The 22,499-nt window shown below is 59.7% G+C and overlaps 1 long non-coding RNA gene across 1 annotated transcript in view; it reads left to right on the forward strand.

The window, feature by feature from the left end:
• Nucleotides 1–20,792: 20,792 nt before the first annotated feature.
• Nucleotides 20,793–22,499, forward strand: part of LOC108539777 (uncharacterized) — a 3,396-nt gene continuing 1,689 nt past the window's right edge. The window contains exon 1 of the long non-coding RNA XR_001888476.1: nucleotides 20,793–21,149. This is a non-coding gene — a long non-coding RNA (uncharacterized LOC108539777). The remainder of the gene's footprint in view (nucleotides 21,150–22,499) is intronic.

A 22,499-nucleotide genomic window follows, 5' to 3' on the forward strand; every position in this document is an offset into this window, starting at 1 on the left:
CCGTCCTGGTGTCCCCACTGTACCCCGAGAAGCTGAGAGCAGGGGCTCTGCTGCCCCCACCAATGCGCGTGGCTTAGACCATCCGTGACAGCCTGCCCTGGCAGCCTGACCTGCCTGTGTCCCAATTGTCTCAAACGGCAGACACCAAGAGCCGCAGCCAGCCAGCTGGGATTGTCTTGGGGGCCTTCGGGTCTGCTGGGCCCTCCAGAACATCACCATCTTCCGGGGACGTCCAGGAATCGGTCAGAATGAGTCCACACTCCTGTGGGCCGTCTAGACCTGGCCTCCACCCCTGACCCCCAGGGCCACCTGGTGCTACCTGCCTACCTCCCCTGGGCCTGGGGTCCAAGCAGGCTCCACCATCTCTGCAGCCAGCAGGTGCTCGGTGGAGGTCACCTGGGCCTCCCCAGGTCTCTGCAAACACTGCCCTTCTGTCCTCGGCCCAGAAAGGGTGGGATACCCTGTGTGTCGGTCGCCCACCCTTGGCGAGCACAGAGGCGGGCTCCCTCCCAGGCCTGCCTGACAGCCCAGATAAGCCGCTATGAATGGAATGTGACCTCCTCCGGCACCGGGCACAGGTGTGTCACCCCCAGCGTCGCCCCCAGCCTCGCAAACAAACCACCTGGAAGCCAAGAGACCAGTGCCTGCCTGTGAACAGTCCTGCTCGGCCCGCCCGTCGACAGGCAAGGGCACCCCGGACCTTATTTCTAGGTCTTTCTACAAACCTGATTTTCAACAGCCCAGCCCACTAAGGGCAGGCAAGGCAGTCCATGCATTCTGTTCCGTCTGATCCGTCTTGCTCCCAAGCTGACCCTGCCTGATGGGGTGACCACGGCTGGCAGAGCCTCGTGATCCCGGCTTCCCAGGCCAGCCCACAAAGGAGCTTGCTTTGGTGGACGAGCGCAGGCTGAGGGTCAGGGAAAGCCAGCTGGGCCATCGATGCTCCCGTGCAGTGTGGCCTCCTGCCTAGAAATAAAGGCAAGTTCTGCCAGACCAGCCACGAGACCCCAGGCCGAGACGCGCCATCTCCACATTCTTGGGCTTCCAGAGACTTAGGCAGCCACCCACGCTCTCCACCAGCCTTTGTAACCAGACCCGGGGTCACCAAGAATGATCCTGAACGTGCCCAGGGTGGATGCCCCACCTGGCCCCTCCTCAGCAGCTACCCTGGGCACAGCTGGAGCAGAAGCCCAGGATCCCAGTCTCGAGCCCAATCCCCAGCAAACAGCAGGCAGCAGAGGACCTGGGTGGCAGGGAGGCCCCTCCTGCCATGTCAGTCATAGCCCATGAAAAGGCTGTGTCCTCCCAGAGCACTCAGGGTGAGAGGCGCCAGGGAGGTGCTTCGACCTGTTTGGAGCTTTAGCTCTGATCACAGAGTTCCACACACGCAGGAGAGGTCAGAGGGCACTAGGGAAATAGGGGGCCCTCAAACCATGACCCCGCTTCACGGACACAGCACACGCAGGAGAGAACGAGAGTGCACTAGGGAGACGGGGGGTCCCCAACGAGAGGGCGCTAGGGAGATGGGGGTCCCCAATGAGAGGGCACTAGGGAGAGATGGGGGGCCCCTAATGAGAGGGTACTAGGGAGACGGGGGCCCCCAAACCATGACCCCGCTTCACATGCCAGAGAGGGCGAGAGGGCGTTAGGGAGATAAGGGGCCCCCAAACCATGACCCTGCTTCACGGACACAGCACTCCTGGCCTGGCACCGCTATAGAGGCAGGCGCTGCTCTGCTGTACCACGGCGGGCAGGCGTCAGGGTTGGCTTGGTGCGGGGAGCCCAGGTCCTGTGCACATGGGCCCAGAGTACGTGGGGAGGGGGCACTGGCAGCCGAGGACACACAGTGGCCTTCACAGGCCATGGAGGGGATACTGACAGAGGCCGCAAGAGCCTGTCCGTCACCTGCAGTCCGGCTCCACCGTCCTGGGATCCCGCCGCCTGCTCACGAGCACGTTCATTAGCTCAGAACTCAAAACTAGAAGATGCCTCCAGCCCTGTCACGAGACTGGAGAGGGGAGAAGAGGAGACAAGAAGTGGAGCCTTCCTGGGCCATGTTCTATGGAGCCGAGCCGGGGTGCTGGGCGCACAGCGGGTGACTAAATGATGGAATGGGCGGGCACTGCCAATCAACGTCCGCTGACTCCTCTCCTCCTGCTCTGGGCACTGCCCCTTCCTCACAGGGACCTGCAGCAGCCATCCTGACTGTGACCGTTGCCCACAGCTCACCGTGGCAACTGTGCACCTGTAATGTCCATGCCTGGGACTCTGGCCTTTCATCTCAGGAAGGCCTCGCTGAAACGTTTTCCAAAGGAAAAGAGACAGGGAAAGGACTCTCAGATCCCTCCCGGGACGCAGTTAAAGAAAGCTGTAGAGAGTCTCGGCCGGGCGTGGCGGCTCACACCTATAATCCCAACACTTTTGGAGGCCGAGGCGGGCAGATCACAAGGTTGGGAGATCAAGACCATCCTGGCCAACACGATGAAGCCCCATCTCTACTAAAAATACAAAAAAATTGGCTGGGTGGGGTGGCGCGCACCTGTAACCCAGCTACTTGGGAGGCTGAGGCAAAAGAATCGCTTGAACCTGGGAGGCAGAGGCCGTAGTGAGCCGAGATTGCGCCACTGCACTCCAGCCTGGCAACAGAGCAAGACTCTGTCTCAAATTAAAAAAAAAAAAAGAAAAACTAGAGAACCTATGGTGGACTATTACACACCCATGAAAAGGGATGAAACGTGGGTCTGCACAGCAACACGACGTACCTGGAAATGTGAGGCTTGTGAGAGGAGTCAGACACAAAAGGCCTCACACCGTGGGAGCTACTTGCGTGAACGGCCAGAACGGCCGATCCACAGAGGTGGAGAGTGGACTCACAGGTTCTCAGGGCTGGGCAGTGGGCTCCCTATCCCCGGCGTGCAAATGTTCTAGAATTGGGCAGTGCTGATGGCTGCACAGCGTTCTGACTATACTAATGTCACTGAATTGTTCACTTTAAGATGGTTACTTTCATGCATTGTGAATTTCATCTCAATTTTAAAAAGTTAAAGTATCCAATTGTTTCCAGTTCTTCCAAAGATGGAACATGACAAGGGTGGAAATTGGTGGCCTTGGTCCTGGCTGCTACTGAAGTCTCCTGACCCCACAGACCCCACCCTTGGCCATGCCTGGCTGGTCACCCCGGCATGCCAGGTCAGCTGAGGGTGCCCCTGGCCCCACCTTTCTCAGAGCGGGCTCAGTCAGTCTCCTGGTTCCCACAGTGCTGAGTGTTTGAGGCCCGAGGCCACCCTCACCACACGCTTCTCAAACTCTGAGAGACCCCAGGCCCAGACGCCACCTGCTCACAAAAGCACCAGACCCCACACTGCACAGCACTCAAGATGCACACTCGAGCCATCCACGGAGGGATGGGGGGCAGTCAGGAAGGCTTCATGGAGGAGGTGGTGCCAACGGGCCTTGGCCGGTGCGAGCAGTGGGCAGGAGTCGGCTGCCTTGGCTGTGACCTAGGAGACCTCGCATCCTCCCAGCTCTGCAGGGCCAGGGACAGCATCTCCCAGGTCAGAACAAGCAGGGAAGTGCCTGCCCCGTCAGACTCATCCAGGCCCGGGGTGTATGAGTCACCTCGCTCATTAGTTAGGCCTGAGCTCATCTCTAGGTGCCGGCACATTCCCGAGGCCTCACCCCGCTTCCGCTGGTTCTGAGTCCTGCAGACCCAACCCCAGGCCCAGGGCGCACGGAGGTCCCGTGACGGCGACCAGCATGAATGCTGGGCCCGGCAGACCCATTGTCCAGCAAAGGCACCAGAGCACTGGCTGCCCCTCACGGCAAAGTCCAGGGTACACACAAGTATGCCCGGAACCCTCAACGCCTGCCGGCCTGCCCACCCCACCTGGAGAATTCCGCTCCCCACCCGCCGTGGTGCTGGTGTGTCCAGACACGTGGCAGAGGTGTGAGGTCAGGGGCAGGGGTGGCCGAAGAGCAAGAGGGGGGAGCCTGGGGGAGGCAGAGCCCATGAGCACGGTACCTGGGCACACAGTCTGGTCAGTGCTAGACGGGGCAAGAGGCCTGAGACAGGCATGGGAAGCTGGTGGGTCGGGGGAGCCAGAAGCCTCAGGGACTACTGGTGAGTTATGAGGGGCCACATCTGGCCTCCTGGGTCAATGCCAACCTTAAGCCCCAGAACAAAGGGGTGGGGAGAAGCCTCCAGGGGCCACCGGCAGGACAGCAGGGGGAGGTGACACTGAGATTTAAAAGGTCTAGAGAGAAAGGGCTGCGATGGAGGTGGATACGGTACCCACACAAAGAACAGAAAGCTGGGCCCAGCCCCCAGCGTGGCTGCGCATCAACACCAAGTCCAGATATTCCAGTGACCAGACCCCACACATGCTCCCGAGAGAGCCTGGCTTTTTAAACTGCAGCAGAAAGCAAACACACAGGCATCACCTTCCAGAAGCGTGAGCATGAAGCTGGGGCGTCTGCACCTCAGGAGGCTGCCCTGCTGGGGTGCGGCCCTGGGGTGGCGGGGCTGAGATGCCCCTGCATCCTGAGAGCACCTGTGTTGACAGCGCCCCCGCCTTCCCTCCCCTCTGCTCAGCCCCTTGCTGTTTAAGAGGCAGCTCCTTCCACCGCGGGGAACTCAGTCCCAGCAGCACTGGCACCCCCCAAGGCCTCCCTCCCAGACCCCTCAACACTCAGAGGAGAAAAGACAGAGAGGAGGCCCCAGAATGGGCAAGTGTCTGCTAGGGTGCAGCCACCAGCTCCCCAACCTGCCGGACAAAGCAGCAATCAGCAGCACGCGCAGAGGGCGGACACTTCCGTGGTCTCACGCCAGGGCTGAGCATTCGGTGCTGCTGCCGTCCCGGCCAGGCCTGGCACCCAAAGGGACCCGCGCTCTCCCGCTCAGGCCTGGCAAGGTTTCCAGGGGCTCCCAGAGCCGGATGTGATGGGGCAGCCCTGCAGGGATCTGGGCTTCTCCATCTCCACGGGAAGTGTGTGAGCACCCACCGGGAGAGCAAGCGCGGCCTCACCACACTGAACCAGGGGCCACCCTCTCTCAAAATAACTCCAGGCCAGGCGCGGTGGCTCACGCCTGTAATACCAGCACTTTGGGAGACGAAGGCAGGTGGATCACCTGAGGTCAGGAGCTCGAGACCAGCCTGGCCAACATGGTGAAACCCCATCTCTACTAAAAACACAAAAATTAGCCGGGTGTGGTGGCACTCACCTGTAATTCCAGCTACTCCGGAGGCTGAGACATGAAAATCGCTTGAACCCGGGAGGTAGAGGTTGCAATGAGCTGACATTATGCCACTGCACTACAGCCCGGGTGACAGAGCAAGACTCCGTCTCAAAAAAAGAAAAAAAGTAACCCAAAAGTCACTCAAACTAAATGTTGTCAATTCACTTATGCCCTGGTCAGGCAACTGCAAAAAGGTGGGGAAGCAGGAGGGGCGGGGCGGGGCGGGGCTCTCTAAAACCAGGGGAGTCACACTCAGCCCCTTCCTGGGTTCTCATCCCACATGAAAGAAGCAACAGGGATGCGGAGATGAGGCCTCACGGTGCTTCAAGCAAGAACGACGGCGTCCTGGCAGCCGGACCAAGTCAAAGTGAAGTCTGCACGCACAAACGTGCTGTTCTGACTTGGGATAAATGTGGATCTCGTGAACCCCCAGAGCCTTGGCCCTCTGCCTCCGCTTTGGAAAACAATGTCCCCTACCAGACCACCCTGGGGAGGATGGGGGTCACCACAGGCCCCCAGGGGCGTTTCCTTCCTGCTGCCCAAGTCCAGAGGCCGCAGGCCCCGAACCTGCCCGAAGGAGCCGGGAAGGCTGGACAACGAGAGGGACCCTCTGACTCCAGACACAGGATCCCACCTTCTGCAAGTCTGCAGCTCAACGCCACACCTCACAGGGCAGCCCCCAGGAGGCTGCTGTGCAGTGTTCACACAGGAGGGTGTGGGTGAGCGGGGTCATGGCCCCTGCCATGACGGTTTTCAGAGGCCTTGGGCCACCGGAGAGTGAGGCAGGGGGTCCACCTCCACGCAGACCTCTTAGGGGACAGTTGCAGGGACCCCAGGGACGGGGCAGCACCAGGGTGCTCTCCTGCAGGGGAGCCCAGTCTGGGGCTCTGACAGGCGTATCCAGGGAGACAGGTAGATACAGTCACACTGTCCGGGGAGACAGACAGGCGTGTCCAGGGAGACGGGCAGACACAGTCACACTGCACTCACACCACACACGGCTGTGGCTCTGACAGGCGTGTCTGGGGAGATGGGCGGACGCGGTCACACTGCACTCACGGCACACACAGCCGGAGCTCTGACAGGCGACACTGTCCGGGGAGACGGGCGGACGTGGTCACACTGCACTCACAGCACGCACGGCTGTGGCTCTGCGCAGCCCGAGGCTGGTGTGAGGAAGGAGGCGGTGGGCGGTACTGCCCACCCTTGGCTCACAGGCCCAGCAACACCAACAGAGAGGCTGCGATGCCACAAGTCAGACCCACCCCCTCACCACGAGACTGAGTGACCCCCGAGCCCAGGGCGTCCATCTGAGAAACCTCCTGTGAACAGCTACAGAGGAAATTTTCAGGTGCAAGAGATCTGCAGAAAGTTCTGGAACCCGTGCCTGGACCGGTTTGGACCTTCAGTGGAAACACGTCAAAGAGAAGGAAAACCAGCTGGGGAAGGATGCCAGCAGCGGCGGCTCAGGTCTGGGAAAAAGGCGCAGGCGAGGCAGTGCCTGAGCAACGGAGACCGACAGGCAGGAGGCGGGACGGGCTGCGCCACAGGCCTCCCAGGGTCCCCACGCCACTGCACACCTAGGACTGCGGGAGGGTCAGTGGGGGCCAAGGGCTGCCCCGGAAGGGAGCCGGTTTTCAGGAGCTTCCAAGCTGAAGGGCAGAAGCCGCCAGGACCTGGCCCAGCGCTCTGGTCCAGGGTCAGGTCACACCTCCGACCAGGGATTGGAGGCTGCAAATTGGAGGCACCACTGGCCGCATGCTTGTGAGTTCTCCACTGGCACAGGTGGGCCGCGGGGCCTCGAGGAAGCGCCTTGGTACTGTGGGAGGTGACTCCATGCAGGTTCAGGCACGGCCGCCTTGGAGGTCGTCCTCTGTGGGGCACCTTGGGGCAGGTGTCCTTATCCTGGGAACCCTCGCCCGGAGACCCACAGCTAACCCGCAGCAGAGTTGCACTCCAGGCATGTTTACCTGCAGCCACACACCTCCCCAGGTGGCTCCCCGCCCTGCAGAGAGGGCCTTCCACTGCTCCCTGGTGGAGCCCTGCGTCTGCCTGTGCCGTGGGCCTGCCAGCACCACCAGGGCCCACCACAGAGGCACAGGAAGCCCGGATTTGCTCCTGAATTGCTGTGACTGCCACCTCCTCCACCTGAGAAGGTGCCCCTGTGTCACTATGGATGGCAGACCGGGCACTGCGGGAGCTGGGGCAGCCTGCTATGGTCCCGACACGTGGCCTCCTTAAACCCTGCACTCCCTGCCCTCCCCCAACACCAGCGCCTGGGACCCTCTGCAGGGACTGTTTCCACCAGGGCCCAGCAGCAGTACCCAGCACCCTGGCCTGGCTTCACATGCAGGACCTGCTGGCAGGACAGGCCCCTGTCTGTGCATCAGAATTCGCTGGGAGGCAGCTGCTCCTACAGCCTCAGATTCCAAATCCAAATGCCCAACAGGAGGGTCCTGGGTGAGGAGCTGTGTGCGTCCAGCCTCTGTCCCCAGGACACTGCAGAATTCTGGTCCAAGAGGGTCTTAAACTGGCCGGTAAAGGATCCACCTCAGAACCACGGAGTCTGCAGGACGGAACTGCCTCCACCCGGTATGGGCAATACACTCAGGAAGAAAACCAGGCTATCCTCCAAACACTGGGGGCTCTGGCCGGCCTCCTCTGTTAATATTTGACTCAAGCCTGAGGTACCTAATTCAGCATTAACTGGAGTCACTCAATGGCCATGAGCCCCCTGGTTCCGCAGTAACTCAGATGGGGGTGGAGACAACCTGGGCTGACCCTGAGGAGGCTGGGATTCAAGAGAGGCCGATCTCCAGATCCCCTCACATGACCCTGGGAGCCAGGCCGTCCGGGAGGTGGGAGGTGGGAGGTGGGCGCCCGGCTGTGTGTGGACACAGCTTTGGGAGGGTACTGCTGCCACCCAAGGTGCTTGTGGGGCTCCACACCTTTCTCTCGGCAAATAACTGAACGCAGCAGCAAGGAAAGGGAAGACGGTGGAAGCTCGGGGAACGTACCCCAGCCCAGCAAGGGCAGCTGGCTGACACTCAGGGGCTGCACCAGCCAACACTCGGGACCAGACCGGCCAACACTTGGGAACTGGACCAGCTAACCCTCAGGAACTATGTCACCATGGAATGTAAGCCACGGTTTCCAACTCCCCTAAGCTCCAGGACACCATTTCCAAGCTCAATTTGCCCTGTGGAGAAGGAGAAGTGGTCAAAAGTGAGGACATTAAGACCACTTCAGCTGGGAGCGGTGGCTCACACCTGTAATCCCAGCACTTTGGGAGGCCAAGGCGGGCGGATCACCTGAGGTCAGGAGTTTGAGACCAGCCCGACCAATACGGAGAAACCCCGTCTCTACTAAAACTACAAAAAATTAGCCGGGCGTGGTGGCGCATGCCTGTAGTCCCAGCTACTCAGAAGGCTGAGGCAGGAGAATCTCTTGAACCCAGAGGCGGAGGTTGCAGTGACCAGAGATCACGCCACTGCACTGCAACCTGGGCAACAACAGTGAAACTCCATATCAAAAANCTGCCATCTTTTCTGTTCCTACAACTCCACCCTGGAGCCTCCCACTCCTTCAAAAGCTGCAGGAAGAGGTGAGACCCCTCAGTGCCCACAGGCAAGGCCCTGCCATTGCACTCCAAATGCCTGCACCAAGCCCAGGGCCCTCCTGCCCCTCTACAGACAGAGCCCACCAAGCCCAGGGGCCTCCTGCCCCTCTACAGACAGACAGCAAGGGGATGTGCCAGGGTCCCTAAGCCAAGTCCAGGTGCTCAGGCTTTGCTGAGACTAAAACTCACAGTGAGCCTGTGTGTGCACATGTGTGTGTGCGGGCCTGTGTGTGCCTGCATGTGTGTGTGTGAGCCCATGTGTAAGCCATGTGTGTATGTGAACTTGTGTGTGAGCCTATGTGTGTGTGAGCCTGTGTGTGAGCCTGTGTGTGTGAACCTGTGTGTGCCTGCATGTGTGTGTGTTAGCCCATGTGTGCGGGAGCCGTGTGTGTATGTGAACCTGTGTGAGCCTGTGTGTGTGTGTGTGAGCCTGTATGTGTATGTATGAGCTCATGTGTGTATGTGAGCCTGTGTGTATAAGCCTGTGTGTGTGTGAGCCTGTGTCTGCATGTGTGTGTGCCTGTGTGTGTGAGCCACGTATGAGAGCCTGTGTGTATAAGCCTGTGTGAGCCTGTGTCTGCATGTGTGTGTCTGTATATGTGTGAGCCCATGTGTGTATGCGAGCCTGTGTGTGAGCCTGTGCATGTGAGCTGTGTGTATGTGAACCTGTATGTGAGCCTATGTGTGAGCCTGTGTGTGCCTGCACGTGTGTGTCTGTGAACCTGTGTGTGTGAGCCTGTGTGTGACAGCCTGTGTGTGCCTGCGTGTGTGTGAGCATGTGTGAGCTGTGTGTATGTGAACCTGTGTGCGTGTGAGTTGAGTGTATGTGAACCTGTGTGTGACAGCCATGTGTGCGTACTGGCCTGGGCGTGTGTCTGTGTGTGTGAGTGTGTTGGCATGGAATGGGGTGAAGATGGCTCCACACCACAGGCAGGAATGGAGGGTTGCAAGCTGAGAGGCCACACATATGACACAGGTCATGGTCACGGTGCTCAGGAATTCCAGAGGTTCAGCTGGCCCTGGGGGACCCAGGCTGTGTCCTGTCACAGGGCCCTGAGCCTCAGGTGCTGAGGTGTTCAAAGGTTCTCTCCAATTGGTGGTGGCTGCCTAATGCCTGGGAGGTGGCAGGAATGAGGGTCTCTGTGCCAGGCAGGCACGGCAGGTCCCTGGCCAACGCTGAAACAGTGTGAGCTTCCTTCCTGGCAACTTGCTGACCACCCGACCCGCTCCATGGCTTCCAGGCCTGCAGGCAAGAGAAGAGGACTACAGGAATGAGCAATTTAAGAAATGGAAGACCGAGGTTTTCCAATCTAATTAACAGCATGACAAGCCAGGATGGGCTGCTGATCCGCATGGAGCCTTGCACAGCCAGAAACACAGCATCCTGCTCCACTCCTGAGACACTGGGGCTGTCACTGCAGCATAGCCCCAGACACTTCCACACAGGCAGACTGTGGCTCTCCAGGCACTGCGGCACCCTCTCCTCCCCTTCCCAGCTCTCCTGAGGCCTGTGGTTCTGGAATTCTCTGCTCTGTGCAAGCATGACTGTGGCCCTCCTCCCACGTCCAGCCGCACCAGGCCCTGGGATCCCAGACGGGCTTCCCCTTCGCAAGGGGCTCAAAGCAAGCACCTATGGGGGTGGGGGCAGCAAAGCCGTCTGGCCAAGGTCCCTTCTCTAGAGTGCCTGTCTGTCCGTCTGTCCTTGAGGAGCCTTAAGAGTGCAGGGCGGGACAGGCAGGCACCAGCTGACACAGTACCGGGCAGGGACCAGTGCAGGATCTCGAGGCAGGGCTGGGTGGGGTGGGGGTGGCCAGAGTCTCCTGGCTGGGAGCAGATGTGGGTGACTGGCACAGACTGTCCTCATGCCCTCCTGGGAGAGAGGCAGGAATCCATGACCAGGACAGACAGAGTAAGGACTGGGAGAGGCAGAGCAGGTGCCTGAGCTTGGCCATGCACAGCTTCCAGCGAGGTTGGGTTATCCACGGCTCCCCGAGGTTCCCCGCCACCACTCGCTGCACCCCAGCACAGCCGAGAGCTGTGGTTTCTCCTCCCGTGGAGTCCCGCGTGGCCACCCATTCCAGGTCCAGCCCGAGGGCACCGCCTTCTCCAGGCTGCCTTCCCCACACACGCCACACCTCCAGCACCAGAAGGTTCTGAGGAGGGGAGGAGCTGGGGCCCCCACTCGCCTTCCTGTTGCCAGGATACAGGCCCAGGAAAAAATGCCACAGCGCTGGATTAATGTCTAGACAGCGTGACCTTTCCCCTGGTTCTCTAGATATAATTGGGACCCAAATTGTCCGGTGTCATGAGCTGACAGCAGGGATGAAGGAGGGGGCTGTTCTCGGTGCCCCAAGGGGACTCTGGGAGAGGGCCGCCCACTACCTGCGTGGGGGCTGCATGGGGACAAGCCAGGGTCACCCACAAAGGCGCTTTCTGTGGAGGGGACGTCACCTCTTCCATCAGCGATGACACAGCTCTGAGATCACAGTGTCCTCGCAATGGCTCCCATTAACTCCCTGCTGCCCATTCTGCCAGGCTGGTGCCACGAGACCCTCGGGGCTGGGCCGTGGGACAGGTGCCCGTCCTGCCAGGCTGGTGCCACGAGACCCTCGGGGCTGGGCCGTGGGACAGATGCCCGTCCTGCCAGCCTGGTGCCATGAGACCCTCGGGGCTGGGCCGTGGGACAGGTGCCTGCCCAGCCCTGCAAACACATCCAGCAGGCATCAAGGGCTGCCAGGCACAGCGACTCCTACTGCCAGCAGTGAACAGTGCCAGCTGCGACAGCAACGCCTCTGCCAGGAGATGCAGAGGAGACCAGCCCTGACGCTCCTGTCCCGGGGGGGCTGCTGCACACTCAGGCAGAATGAGGGGTCCTGAGGGGGACCCTCGGCCTACCCACGGCTCCCGGGGCAGGTGGCCGGTCTGGTCCTGGTGTTTATCTCAACCTCATTGTTGTTCAGAAGCTGCTTTTTATTATTTGTGACCATAAAAGGATGTAAACAAATTCCTGTTTTGAGTCAAAACTACCTGGGTCCACCGGGCAACAGAGCAGGGAGGCAGCCTCAATGTGGAATCAACAAGCCAAGGTTGTAAGAAGATTCTCAGGAGTGGGGTTCAGGGAGGGAGAACTGAGGGCTGGAGTTTCGGGGGGCATTTTACTTTTTATTCCAGGCAGCGCTATATTGGCTGGGATCTCAAATGCTGAATAACGCTCCTGTTGGACTTCAGTAATTTTAAAAAATAAAACTGTTTAAAAATCATGAACACTTCACAATGCAACCAAGTGGCCCCACGTCCTCCCCTAAGCATGGCGCCCACCCGTGGCTTTGAGGAGGGTCCTTCAGCCCCAGCCAGGCCCTCTGGCATTTACACCCAAAACACCCAATAAATCTGCTGAGAGAAACGCTGTCCCTGGTGGTAAATGAACTCCAGGCCACTTTGCAGCCCAGCTCCCACCCCAGGGCCCGAACAGGGATGGGCGGCCTGAGAGCACCCAGTGGCCCCCGGTAGCCGGACCCGAGCCTTCGGAGCCAGCCTGGCCTTGGCAATCCTGCAAGCACGTCACCACACACGGCATCACGTGTCACCACACATGGCATCGAGTGTCACCACACACGGCATCACGTGTCAACACACACGGCATCACATCACTACACAGCATTGTATCACCACACAGAATTACATGTCACTACACATGCCATCGCGTGTCAGGGCCCAGCCCCAGAGCCTCTGGCCAGGACTGGCCAACCTCTGCTCAGTCCTTTGGCCTCCCTGACCTGCCACTGACACTGGGGACCTGGGTCCTCTCGTCCGTCCTTTACTGAAGAAAAGGAAGAGCAGACCTGCAGCCCCAATGCCCCCCAGACTGAGGCGGTGAAGACTATGGCACCGTCTGCCCCGTGAAGGGGCTGCTTCTCCATCTCCCTGCCTGCCTGCGTCCGGCGGGCCTGGCTGGTTCCACATGACAGAAGTTCCTCTAGAGGATGTATGTTGGTCATCACGCCTGGCAGGTCCGCAGGCACAGGGGGTCGGGGTGGGAGGAACCCGGGAAACTGACACGAAAGCAGAGACAGCCTCGGAGGTGGCTGGGAGGCCCCTGAAGAGGTGCTGCTTCCCTGAGACCCCAGGAAGAGACGTGAGCCAAGGAGGGCGGGCTGTGGACACAGTGGGGTCAGGAGGTGCACAAGGCGGACTGTGCAGAGCAGGTGAGAACGGCCAGTGAGTGTCCTGAGGCTCAGCGAGGAGGCAGCCTCTGCATTCACTGCAGCAGACAAGCGACCAGGCAAGAGTGGCTCCGGGGCCCACCCGGGAATTCATCTAAACACCCAGCAGTTGTTTACAGGCCACCAGCTCCTGCCACAAAGCAAGGGAAACCACCAAGAAGGGATGGCTACCTTGGTGTGGAAAGAATGAGCCCAGCACTGAGCTGCCCTGCCAGAGACATCCTTCCCTAGCTTGGGGACCCTCAGCAATGCTGGCAGGCAGGCATGGGAAGGGCACACCCACCCCACCACTTCAGCAGCTGGGGGTTGGGATGCAGATCCCTCTGCCCCCACCAGGGATGAGCACCCAGCCAGCTCCGCTCAGCGCTGTCCTCGATCTGCAGATGCAGTCCGCAAAAAGCTCGGAGTCGGAGCCGGCTCCCTGGAAAGGAAGGGTCTTGTCACTGCACATCTAGACAGCAAGCCCTGGCCGTCCAGCCCCACGCCAGGTGCCCCAACTCACAGCCAGCGCTCCAGGAGCGGCACGTGTGAACGAACAGGCACTTGCCCTTCTCGGTTCCTGCGGCAGCAGGACTGGCCATGCCAAGGCCACCTCCCGGGAAAGGTGGGTCTGGGGTGGCAGGAGAGGCAGGAGATGCAGAGTGCCACCAGCTGCGCTGTGCGTGGGGCCTGGGGAAGGAAGCTGGAGGCCAGAACCCCCTTCTCTCTTCCCTACAATGCAATTCTCCCCACCCTTAGCGTTTTCCACCGAGGAGCACCTCCTTTGCCGCTTCATGGGAGTGGCACCCAGGATGGAGGGCCTAGCTCTGCCCAGGCCACAGTGGCCACAACAACGGATGCAGAGGATTTGGGCCAAACCACATCCCCCGGCAAAGAGTGGTCACACTTCTGTCTGCTGTTATTAACAGGCCTGGTGCTCAGGTCCTGGGTGTGCCGAAAAGCCCATCAGGGAACTGGAGGGAGCCACAGTTGGCGCACAGAACACCAGAGAGACCGCGGGCCTGGAAACACCACAGAGAAGGCAGCTGGGCTGGGCACGGCGGGGGCACCCGTGAGGCCCTCGAGTCGGAAGAGGACACCTGAGGACGCTGAGCAAGTCACAGACCACAGGACAGGGAACCTGCAGGTAAAATGGCCCCAAGGCCCAGGGAAGCCCAGGGCTCCCTGCACAGCAGGCAGGCATGGCCAGGGGCCAATCCAGAGACTACAGTGGAACAGCCCACAACACAGAGAAGCAAGCGCAGAAAGGAAGTAAGACAAGCTGGAGCCATTCATACCCATTAAGAGGCAAAGATGGCCGGGCGTGGTGGCTCAAGCCTGTCATCCCAGCACTTTGGGAGGCCGAGACGGGCGGATCACGAGGTCAGGAGATCGAGACCATCCTGGCTAACCCGGTGAAACCCCGTCTCTACTAAAAAAATACAAAAAAAAAAAACTAGCCGGGCGAGGTGGCGGCACCTGTAGTCCCAGCTACTCGGGAGACTGAGGCCGGAGAATGGCGTAAAACCCAGGAGGCGGAGCTTGCAGTGAGCTGAGATCCAGGCACTGCACTCCAGCCTGGGCGACAGAGCGAGACTCCGTCTCAAAAAGAAAAAAAAGACGTAAAGAATCCCACAAGGCCCTGACAAGCCAGGAGGTGAGTCCACGTGAAATACAAAAACCAGCAGGGGTCTGGCAGCGACAGGGGAGCTGCTCCAGGGGAATCTGGGCAGGCTCTCTGGGATCCCAGCACCACCTCTGGAAAGATCATTCTCCAAAACACACGTTATCTGGACAGCGACCCACCATGACCAAAAGCAACCAAGAACACTAACACTCCAAAAACCCCTTTAACAAAACTAACTTAGGGAACTAGAATTATTTCTGCTGAAAACAGAAGGGCAAAGATCAAATTAGCTGCTTCCAAATATCTGAAAACTCACGGAGCAAGAAAACATACCTGACACTGAAAGCGCCGTCACTCTCCTGAGAGCAAGACCAGCTTGCAATTCAGACGAGGGAATGCAGAACGAAGGAACGGAAGAGTTGTCAGGGGCAGGGGCTGGGGATAAAAGACCCGGCCAAAGTGAGCTGTGCTGCTTCCAGTCAAGTGGGAGAGTAGAGGCTGCACCTCTGGAGTTCAACTAGAAACCGTGTGCTGGTCAGCATGCAGCTCCAATCTGACTAATATTTAGCACCTGCTGGGCCTAAGCTGGAACCTAAGAGAAGCCGGGTGACTGGGTCACAGAGGACAGACCTAAAGCACCAAAAACAGACCTGAGGGCCTGCTTGGCATGCACCTGGTCAGCTTTTCTTTATGAAAACCCCCAACACACTATGCCCGCCTGGCTGTGTGAGCACCACCCAGGGCTCCACACGGCATCGGTTCTCCCCTCGGCTGCAGCACCAGGCACTGGGCTGGACGGCACTTTCCAGGACTGCTTGTAGCGCTCACACCTCTCTGAAGGCCAGGCAAGGCGTGAACCCCAGGCCCCCAGCTGGGGTCTGATCAACGGCACCACCGGCACTTTCCTGTCCGGGGCCTGCCCAGTCTGCCTGCCGCACCCCTGCCCTCAACTCCACACTGCGCTGGCTCCCACCTGCATCCATCTTCCAGAAGGGGGGCTCCATTCACAGCCCCACTCTGCCACCCCTGCGCGTGGTTCTGCCCCTCCTCCTGCCCCACCCATGGCAGCCGGCCCTGAGCCCCGAGCCCCAGGCGTCCAGCTCCTGGCTGCTGCCCCAGGCCTGTTGGGAGGTCATCCTGGGGACCTGATGACCAGAGGTTCCATTGACAGTCAGGAGATTCTGAAGGCCAAGGACTCATCTGTAAGTCCCGACAGAGCCCACAGTCTGGGGTGGCCCTGGGTGTGCAGGAAGTGCCCACATTCTGACCCCCAGCAGCCTAGAGGGTCCTGCTGAGGCTCAGAACACATCCAAGGCTTCCTGCCCCACGGAGTGGTCCCTCACAGGTGAGAGACCCTTATTCCCATGGTTACTAATGCCTCCCTTTCTGCGAACCAACACCACACCGCGCTGCCACCTCTGGCTGCTGGGACAGGTCAGTGTCTTAAAGCAACACAGGCGTCTCTCGGAGCTCAGGAGACTGGAAGTCAGAAGTCACGGTGCCCAGAGGGGTCCTCTGGAGGCTCCAAGGGAACCCACTTCCTGCTAACGTTCTCCCCAGCCCCGCCCGTGGCTCCGCCTCCGCCATCCCCTCCTCCCTGTCTTGCTTCTTCTCTATAAGGACCCTTGTGACGACGTGGGGCCCACCCGATAATCCAGGGTCATCCCCACCAGATCCTGAGCCTCATCCCACACACAGGCCACACGCACGGGTCCCACAGGCCGGGGTGGTCAGCTCGGGGTCGGTATTCAGCCTTCTACGTGTGTGATCGGAAGTGGAAGCATAAATGTGGGTTTGGGGTTTTGTTTCTTAAGTTCGGAGATGTTAGCGTCCATCTGTCTGCCCTCTCACTGGCGGGCAGGGCTGTTTTCCGGTCTGGGAGGCTGGCTGTCCGTGAGGCCCTCAGGCCACGTGCCCGGAGTGTAGCTGTCAGCAGGGGCCAGGCCGGGGCAGAGTCGGCTGCAGGGTCCCCGTCTTGCCTGCAGGAGGCCACCCAGGTCTGTTTAAAGTGTCAGACGTCCCCCATGTTGGCGCGACAGGCTGAATTGGGACAGGTGGTTTTCCTGGTTTCCAAACCTCCCACAACATTCTTAGTCATTTTCACAATAGAAACGTGTGACTAGCAACCTGAGTAGCCCAAATTCTGAGCAGGTCAGGCTGGAGCCCATTCCTTTGGGGGTGAAGTCTCATTTCAGCTGGGAAACAGGGATGTCCTGGCTGCCCTGAGGGGATCAGAGACGCCGCATCAAGATGTGCCCCCGAAAGGGAGACAGGGCTGAGATTCCAGGACCCAAGACAGATCAGAGGTCAGCACCAACACAGCCTGCCTCTTCCCCCTCCTCCCCTTCCTCCTCCTCCTCCTAAGGACCAAGGCTGAGAGCAGAGATAGTTCAGGTGCACACGGGCTTGGAGAGGGTAAGCTGTTTAGCTGAAATGAGAATTTATACTAGAAGATGCCTCCCAGCTCCATGGACCAGCTCACTCCATAAGGCTCCTGCCCCTGAAGGTCTGCCACCTCCCTCAGCACCCCTCCAATCCCACACCTAGGGAATTTCCTGGGAACCCGCCTTTTAAGCCCTCTCCATCCTCCACTCTGCCTCTGTCCTCTGCAAAGGCCCAGGCACAAGTGCTGGGCATGGCTGGCGGGGCCTTTGCTTCCCTCAGTGCCCGGGGACAAGGATGTGCAGGACTGGCGGAGGGACCCCGGGGTTAGCTCGGATGGGATCCATGGACACTTCCTTCTTTCTGGCTGGAAGGCTGAGGTGATAACAGAAAGGAAGCGGATGTTCTCTGATCTCCTCCTCAGAGGCGGCACGTGAGGCTCAACTTTACAAAGCACAGACGCCTGCCTACGGGAACCGCCTCTTGACAAGAAAGCTCCTCGCAGGGGCAAAAGAGGCCCAGCTTTCTCTGAAGTCTCCTGACAGCCGAGGGGTCTTAGCAGGAGATTTTAGAAAACGCTCGCCGCCCAGTAACAAAATCCAGCGAGCAGAGGAGGCGGGTGTTCCCCGGGTCCCCGTGACAGGAGCGCTGAAGCCTGTCAGAGTGCAGGCGTCCTGGCCTGCGGACACAAGGGGGGCTGGAGGAGGTCGGGGTGGCTGCCCTCCCTCATACACATCGTTGTGGGCAGGCACAGCGTGGGGCTGAGTAAGCAGCAGCACAAACCTGCGTCTGGTCACAGGGACCCATTTTACTCATGGTGTGCACCAGTCCCTCCTATGCGGCTCTGCCCTAAGGACGGGGATGGAGCCCTCTCCACCGTGGAGTCCCCCGCAGAGCCTCAGGACCAGCTGGCCTCAGAGGGCTGTCAGCAGGACCCACCCCAGGAAGCCCATGTGTGATGTCCCACCCTTCCTGTGTGGCCCCATGACCATCCCCAGGCACAGATTAGAGGCCAAGACACAGAGAGGGTAAGCAGCCTGCCTGTGGCCACACAGCACTCAGGGTCACAGCCTGAGCTCTCAGTCATCACACTAGATGGCATCCCACTCCTGAGGGCAAAGAGGACCATAGACGATGGCCAGGCTTTCTGACAGTTTAGCCATTACTGTGAGAAGCATCTCTAACTCCATATCCACAAAGGCAGAGTCAAGATGCTAACAGTTGACAGGTGCCACGTGCCTCTCCACAGGCACTGAGGCCTCAAGCACCTTCGCGTGCAGGACCCCCACTGCCCCTCAGCAGACCTGTGCTGCAGATGAGCAAAGTGACAGGGCCAGCTCCACTGTCGGTGTGCCTGGGCCACAGGCCCCTGAGCTCTGCTGGCCACTCCAGGGTCCCACCTCTAAAGGAACCAGAAAAATGAGGAAAAACAACTCTACACATTAAGAAATATCATACCCCATGGCTGGGCATGGGGGCTCACGCCTGGAATCCCAGCACTTTGGGAGGCCGAGGCAGGTGGACCCCTTGAGGTCGGGAGTTTGAGACCAGCCTGGCCAACATGGCAAAACTGTCTCTCCTAAAAAAAAAAAAAAAAAAAAAAAAAGCCAGGTGTGGTGGTGCACCCTTGTAGTCCCAGCTACTCAGGAGGCTGAAATAGCAGAATTGCTTAAGCCCGGGAGGCGGAGCTTGCAGTGAGCCGAGGTCACGCCACAGCACTCCAGCCTGGGCGACAGAGCCAGACTCCGTCTCAAAAAAAAAAAAAAATCAAACCCCCAGTTAAAGGCTAACCATAAACAATAAAAGTACGCAAAATAGGACATCCAGAGCTGAAAGCATCAACAGACAAAAAGCAAAGGGGAAAGCGAACGCACCTTCAGGGAAGTGGGCACGAGCCGCAAACCCAGCATTCCCAGAGAAGCATGACAGCCCCCGAGTGCGTGAAAACGTTCACCCGCACGGCGAACTCCACATTCCCCGAGAAACACCACGGCCCGTGAGTGGATGAAACGTTCGCCCGCACGGCAACGGGGACTCACAAAACAGAACTCTGAGATGACACTTTCCATCAACCAAATTAACAAGGTTTTTTAAAAGACAGGACCCAGCCTGGCCATTAGGGCTGCAGAGCTGCGTGTAAATGAACGTCGCCCATGAGAAGTGAGGCCCTCCCCTCTCCTGCAGGTCCCCGACCACTGCCCCCCTCCACTCAGCCCTGACTCTGGCTGGGGTGGCACCCAAGATAAGAGCCGTGAGACGACGAAGCCCTCGCCTACGTCAGCGATAAGGGTGCGCTGTTCCCTGTCACTGCTTGTTCACGGTGCCGGGCCCTCCACAGCCTGCGTCAGAGATAAGGGCGCGCTGTTCCCTGTGTCTGCTCGTTCACAGCACTGGGCCCTCCAGACTGTGGGCGTCCGAGGCTCACTGTGGTGTTTCCTTCCCCTGTCTTGGGCAGGCATGGCCTCTCACACACAGAGGTGCTCAAAAATGCACACAGGAAAAAGAATCAAAGGCCAGAAGGACGAAGAACAGTGGCTGGGCTCTCCCAGAGCAGCTGGTGGGGGCCTCACCACCCATCAGCCCACAGCCCTGGGCTCTGAGGTCCTCCACTGATGCCAGCCCCCAACCCCACTGGCCTCTTTAGCCCCAAAACATGGAGGAAGTCACAGACACTGGTTCCGTGGGGTCACCTGGCATCGGGGAAGGCAGAGTCACTGCAGACGATGTCCTGCCCCCTGGATAACACCCTGCATTGGCAGCTGCAGGGCTGGGGCTTCACCGCAGGCCCACGGAGGTCCTGGGGCGCTACCCCTGTCTCTCTCCCATGCCCCTCCCTGCCACAGCCAAAGGCCCGATGTCCCGCCCAGCAGCAGCATCCACGTGAATCGAGTGATTCCTCCCAAAACAAAGTCTCCCACTGTCTAAGCTGAAACATGGAAGGGAGGTCTCTCTCGGTCCCCGAGGCTGTGGGGTGTGTGGACTCGGGCCTGCCCAGGTGCGTCCAGAAGAGGCCTCTGGAGCAGCCGAATCAGAGGCTCTCCTGAGCCCTCAAGCTCCGGGACTGGAGACGCCAGACCTGGTGAAGCCGCCACCAAGACGGGCTGCTGGCCCAGGAGCTATGTCCAGCCTGGCATTCTCATCGGTTCACGTCACCCCAAAACAGACAGTGCCTCTCCTGCCCCAGGAGCAGCTGTGCTGGCAGGTTCTCTGCAGACAGAGGAGTCTGAGCTGCTGAAACTTGATGCTATCTCAACATCTCTAAGCGCAGATTCCAAAAAAGCCTAACTGCGGCATATGTTGAAGCTGCTCATTGGAACGGTGGGAAAATACAAAAGCAAGGACGTCAGACCAAAAATAAATGAGCAAACGAACAAACAAACAGCTGGGGGGTGGGTGCGAGTTCCACCACTGTAACCCATCACGCTCTCTCCTCCTGCTGCTCCCATTGGCCTTCCTGCCTGTGGCTCTGGCCCAATGTCTATCCACAGGTACTCACCACAGGGGTCAGTCCTCACCCTCAGTGTCCGTCCACGGGCACTCTCCGCAGGGTCAGCCCTCACCCCCAGTGTCCATCCACGGGCACTGCCCGCAGGGTCAGCCCTCACCCCCGGTCAGTGCCTGGCCCCAGCACCAGCGTGTGCCCACTCACAGGCCTGCTGGCCTTCTGGAGGACAGCATGGTGACAGCCAAACCACCATCCAGCCTGGTGCTGGTGCCTGCCCTGCCCTGCCCATCACATGGCCCCGGTGGGAACGAGGGGCCCCACAGGGGATCAGCCCCGAGGTGGAGAGGTGACCCCATCTGCCAGCATGAAATGCCAGAAAGTGCCAGAAAGATGCGAGGGCTTGAGAATAGTTCCCCTTTCCACAGCTCTTGTGGAAGAAGCCAGAACAGCCGTGCTGGGGCTTGCCTGCACTGGAGGAGCTGTGGAGGGAAGGCAAGGCTCCTGCGGGCATGGGGTACAGACACTTCCCCTGCAGCCTCCACATTTCATCTGACTCAGCGCATCCGAGATCAAAAGCTCCCCGACAGCCCTTCTACAGAGGCCCAAACCTGCCATCTCAAACATTACCGCCAGGGCCGGTAAGCGCCGCTCCCTCATTCTCTGTGGCCCTGGGCAGCGCCAGGGGACAACACAGATCAGCTCCCTGCCTGGGCTGGCTGTCTTCTCACGTGGCACGGGGTCTGGCACAAAGACACAGTCTGTGGAATGTGGCTTTTACACAGTTGCCAGCAGCCGCTCATAGAACCCCTCGAAGCAGCAGCCACTCCCGCCCTGGGGTTAAGGAGGGGGAACTGAGGCAGCAAGGCTGGTGATGGCCACTGGCTGTGGAACAGGGTCTGCGCTTAGGCACCAGATGGCAGGGCCTCACTTGCCTGGCACTCTGCTGCCTTGGACAGGTCCTTGCCTGTGACCACCTGGTGCTGGGCTCTGGCCTGTGACTGCCCAGTGCTGGCCCTGGCAAGGCTCCCAGGAGGCGGGGCTCAGTGGCCCAGTCATTCTGGGCAGGTGCCTGGGCCTCAAAAAGGGCCCCAGACCCCAAACTTTCAGGCCTGAGAGGCCTCAGATGATAGAAGCACCCAAGCCCAGAGGCCACAGAGCACCCCACAGTGCCCCAAACTGCTTTCAGGATCTTCATGGGCCACAGTATTTCAAAATGTACCAAATGTCATCATCGTATAAGGGCACCCAACATGTATTTTAGTTTCCCAGGATTCTGTCCCTGCCCTGCACAGCACCACATGAGGGAACATCTGTCTCAGGCCCTGTGCTGTCCACCGCTGGCTGGCCAGTGAAATCTCGCCATGGGGTTTGGCCCAGCCAGGCCTATCATCTTTTTCTCTGACAGGCACCTGCTAACAGACAGCCCGGAGGGTGGCAGCTCTGACTGGCCCTGGCAGGCACTGGGGTGGCCCCTTCTCCGCATGGTCCAGTGCCCCATGCCAGGGGTGAGGTGAGGGCCATGGCCAGCCCCTCCAGACACAGCCCCAGCCTGGGGGCTGTTCTCAGCCATAGCCAGCTTTCTCCCCGCCAGCCTCTGCACCTGACCCCTGAGCACTGGTAGGGAGCCAGTGCCGGGCACAAAGGCCCCGTTGGCTGGCACACCCTCCTCTGCAGGCCTGGGGCTGAGAGAGGAAGAGACTTGCTAGAGGTTTCAGGTGTCACCCCACCCCATCCCCCACAGCTGTGAGGTTCTCTGGATCCCTGGGCTTCACCTAGAGAGTTCCAGGGGGGACCGGGGTCTCCAACATATGCTCCACAGCAGACCCAGGAGGGTCTCCTTCCTGAGCAGAAGCAGGCACCCCCTCCCCCCACACAGTGAGTGGGGGTGGGAGGGTGTTGTGGGGCCCCTCTCTCTGAGCTGCCTGCATACCCCTGTCCCCACACGGGGGGGGGGCGGGTGGGAGGGTGTTGTGGGGCCCCTCTCTCTG

The sequence above is a fragment of the Rhinopithecus bieti genome, unplaced genomic scaffold (genome assembly GCF_001698545.2).
Source record: "Rhinopithecus bieti isolate Rb0 unplaced genomic scaffold, ASM169854v2 scaffold_18153, whole genome shotgun sequence".
In the NCBI taxonomy this organism is placed as follows: domain Eukaryota; kingdom Metazoa; phylum Chordata; class Mammalia; order Primates; family Cercopithecidae; genus Rhinopithecus; species Rhinopithecus bieti.